Source organism: Erinaceus europaeus, chromosome X (genome assembly GCF_950295315.1).
Source record: "Erinaceus europaeus chromosome X, mEriEur2.1, whole genome shotgun sequence".
In the NCBI taxonomy this organism is placed as follows: domain Eukaryota; kingdom Metazoa; phylum Chordata; class Mammalia; order Eulipotyphla; family Erinaceidae; genus Erinaceus; species Erinaceus europaeus.
This window is the reverse complement of record NC_080185.1, coordinates 21,147,378-21,152,039: the sequence shown is the minus strand read 5'-3', so window position 1 is coordinate 21,152,039 and position 4,662 is coordinate 21,147,378.

Genomic DNA, 4,662 nt, shown 5'->3' with positions numbered 1-4,662 from the left:
ACTTGCCACAATGTACTGTCATTGCACTTCGACCTGCCGCCTCTAGCAGAATGTAACTTCCCTAGTCCAGTGCTGGGGAGACTCTCATGTCTGAAGCTCCAAGGTCCTAGATTCAATCCCTACCACCACCAGAAGCCAGAACTGAGCAGTGCTCTGGTATCTCTCTCTTTCTCTCTCTCTCTCTATCTATGTTATTAAAATAAAATAAATAAAATATTTTTTAAAGTCTTGTCCATCTGATCTAACACTCTTTCCAGCCAAATGAATGAATGAATGAATGAATGAACTCGTGTGGCATCAGGGTATAGCCACTACCTAATTATAATAAGGAGTTTTTGTTTGCTTATTCAATGACATAAAACACTTTCCTTGCTAAGGATTTTTATCTTATTTATTTATTTATTATTAGACAGAGACAAAGAGAAATTGAGAGGAGAGGACACAGAGAATGAGAAAGGCAGAGACACCTGCAGCCCTACCTCACCACTCGTGAAGCTTTCCCCCTTCAGGTGGCTTAAACCAGAGGCTTAAACCCAGGTCTTTGTGTGCTTAACCAAGTACACCACCACCTGGCCTCTGCTAAGGATTTAAAAAAAAAAAAAAAAGATTTATTTGTTAAAGAGTGAGAACAAGAGAGAAAGATCCAGAGGACCACGCTGACACATGAGGTGCTGAAGGTTGAACGTGGGACCTCATGCTTGAGAGTCTAAGGCTTTATCTACTATGCCCTTCCTTGCTAGTGATTTTCTACTTTCATTGTTTTGTTTTATTACATCAGCTCTGGCTGATGGTTATGCAGGGGATTGAACCTGGGACTTCAGAGCCTCAGCCATGAGAGTCTCTTTGCATAACCATTATTCTATCTACCCTGACCCTCTACTTTCATTTTCTAAAGATTTATTTGATCATTTAAATCATACAAGAAAAAGAGAGAGAGAGACTTTCAGTGCTAACACACACACACACACACACACACACACACTTCATAAAAACCTTTCCAGGCCTGCTAATAGCTGACTTACAGTGCTGCTTTGTATTATGAATGGCCCAGGTTTGAGCCTTGCCTCCACTGCAATAAAGAGAGTGTCAGTGTCAGTGCTGTGCTCTTGCATTCTCGCTCTGCTTCTTTGACTCTATCTGGGGAAAAAAAACAAAAACAAAAAAGTTTCCTTCATCCCCAAAGCATCCTTGTAACCTTTTAATTCTATCTTCCCTCCTCTCCCCCCAAAATCTCAAATAGCATTCAGATTGATTTGCATTTTCCAGAACCATATATAAATAGAAGTGGAAATATGGTATCTATTTTTTGTCTGACTTCTTTCACTCAGTGTCAACATTATGAGGTTTATTCATGTTGTTGTGACTCTCGACATTCTATAATAAAGATATGACCTCCAAAAATCTGCTTTGTGTGCGGGCACCTGACTGAGCACACACATTACAATGCACAAGGACCCAGGTTTAAGCCGCTAGCCCCCACCTGCCGGGAGGAAGCTTCACAAGTGGTGAAATAATACTGCAGGTCTTTGTATCTTTCTTTCTTTCTACCTGTCTAACTATCTCCCCACTCCTCTCAATTTCTATCTGTCTCTATCCTAAATACAAATTTTTAAAAAGTCTACTTTGATGTGACTACATTTGCATACAAAATAAGCCTAATCAACCAAAACTTTAAATTGACTTTTGACTCGTGATCAGATGTATGTAATGGAAATTAAAAAAAAAAAACCTCATTTGTTGACATGTGAAATTTCCAAATCTGCTCTACTTACACACATTTTTATGTCATTTGGACAGTTTTCACAATTAGTCATCAAAATTGTACTCTACAGACAAACAAATCTAGCAGTATTAGTAAGGTATTCACTTACACTTTCCAGTGAAGAACAGAGACGGAGTTATTTCAGGAACACTGTCCAGTGCCGAATAGGCTTGAATTCACTAAGGTCACCTAGATAAGACTCTGCCTCACAGGACCAAGAGCTAGCTCCATGTGTAGAGCACACACTGACTGTGCACAGTGACCTGGGTTCACGCAGTCAGCCATCATATGGGTGTGGCTACGTGGAGGAAGCTTCACAAAGGACAAAGAAGTGCTGTGGTGTCTCTCTTCCTCCCTTTGTCTCTTACTCTCTATCTAAAAAATAAAAGAAGCCACCAGGAACAATAGGATCATGAAGGCATGGAGCCACAGCCATAACCCTGATGGCAAAAAAAAAACTTTCTTATTTTGGATACTGACCATAGCAAGTTACAAGTAACAAGGGAAAATCAGAGTGGTCTGGGAAGTGGCTCAGTGATAGAGCACAGGACTTGCATATGCTGGAGTCATGTTCTCTCTCTCACACACACTAATAAGTAAATGTGGTCCAGGAGGTGGCGTAGTGGATAAAGCACTGGACTCTCAAGCGTGAGGCCCTGAGTTCCATCCCTGGCAGCACATGTACCAGAGTGATGTCTGGTTCTTTCTCTCTCTCCTCTCATCTTTCTCATTAATAAATAAATTAATGTTTAAATAAGTAAATAGAGAGTTGCGCGATAGCGCCGCAGGTTAAGTGCAGGTGGCACGAAGCGCAGGGACCAGCGTAAGGATCCAGGTTTGAGCCCCCGGCTCCCCTCCTGCCGGGGAGTCACTTCACAGGCGGTAAAGCAGGTCTGCAGGTGTCTGTCTTCCTCTCCCCCTCTGTCTTCCCCTCCTCTCTCCATTTCTCTCTATCCTATCCAACAACAACCACATCAATAATAATTACAACAACAAAACAAAGGCAACAAAAGGGAATAAATAAATAAATATTTTTAAAAAACAAATACATTTTTCTTTTTCCTAGTTTATTTTGTAAACTCTACTTTCTTAAAAAAAAAAACTGTAGTCTGGAAGGTGGTATAGCAGATAAAACATTAGACTCAGGAGTTGGGCGGTAGCGCAGCGGGCTAAGCGCACGTGGCACCAAGCGCAAGGACTGGTGTAAGAATCCCAGTTCGAGCCCCTGGCTCCACACCTGCAGGGAAGTCTCTTCAAAGGTGGTGAGGCAGGTCTGCAGGTGTCTGTCTTTCTTTCCCCCTCTCTGTCTTCCCCTCCTTTCTCCATTTCTTTCTGTTCTATCCAACAACAATGACATCAATAACAACTACAACAACAAAAAAACAAGAACAACAAAAGGGAAAAATAAATAAAATATTTAATTTTTTAATAAGTAAATATTTAATGAAGAAAATGGTGCTTTTCAAAACTTCAGTGGTAGGTGTAATGTGGAACTATACCCTGTAATCATATAATTTTATTAACTCTCTATAAAATCACTATTTTAAAACAAGTAGAAAAGGAGAGGAGAGGAACAGAGAGGGGAGGGGAGTGGAGGGGAGGGGAGGGGAGGGGAGGGGAGGGAAGGGAAGGGAAGGGAAGGGAAGGGAAGGGAAGGGAAGGGAAGGGAAGGGAAGGGAAGGGAAAAGAAGGGAAAGAAAGGGAAGGGCCTGGGAGACAGTGCAGTGGATAAAGCATTGGATTCTCAAGCGTGAGGTCCTGAGTTCAATCCCCAACAGCAACATGTACCAGAGTGATATCTGGTGTTCTCTCTCTCTCTCTTCCTATCTTCTTCATAAATAGATAAATAAAATCTTAATGTTACTTTCTGGTTTTTGTTTTATTTTGTTTTGTTTTTACCAGAGCATTGTTCAGCTGTGGTTTATGGTGGTGTAGGAGACTGAACCTGGAATTTTGGATCCTCAGGCAAAAGAATCTGTTTGCATAACTATTATGCTATCTATCAACACCCAGTAAATAAAATCTTATAAAAAGAAAAGAAGATGCTGCTACTTTTCGTCAATCAATCAGTAAGTCAATAAATAAATCAGAAAGGCAGGGTCAAATTCAAACAGAACTGCAAGGACTGAAAGACACCTTTAGTGTAGAAAGGCAGGGTCACATCTTCAGGGTAGAAACCAGCTGTATTGACATAAGAAAAAAAAAAAGAATCAAAAGTTGGGGTTGGTCAATGTAATCTGAAACCTCCCCTCCCCACCCTATCCCACCAGGGAAAGATAGAAACAGGCTGGGAGTATGGCTCCATCTGCCAAATTCCATGTCTAGCGGGGAAGCAATTATAGAAGCCAGAACTCCCACCTTCTGCACCCCAAAAAGAATTTTGGTCCATATACCCAGCAGGGGAGGAATGATAGGGGAAATATGACCAAAAGCCTCTGAACTCCACCTCCATCAGGACCCAGAGAGAGAAGAGGAGAAAAGGAAGGACATTCAGAAGTAGTTAATAGGCCTAGGTGTGACTTGGAAAGGAAGAGGAAATGGGACCATGGGAAAAATGGGCAGATAGATAGTCATAGCAATAATATTCAATCCATATCTGCAGCCTTGGGAGAACTCCTATAGCTTCCAATGGAAGGAATGGGGACACAGAATTCTGGTGGTGGGAACAGTGTGGAATAATACCACTGTTATCCTGAAATTTTGTAAACCAATATTAAATCACTAATAAAATCAAAATAAATAACAAAAACAGTTGTAAAAAGGGGGAAATAAATAAACTATCTTAAAAATTTTTAAATATAAATAAATATTTAATGAAGAAAATGGTGCTCTTCAAAACTTCAGTGGTAGGTGTAGTGTGGAACTATACCCTGTAATCATATAATTTTATTAACTCTCTA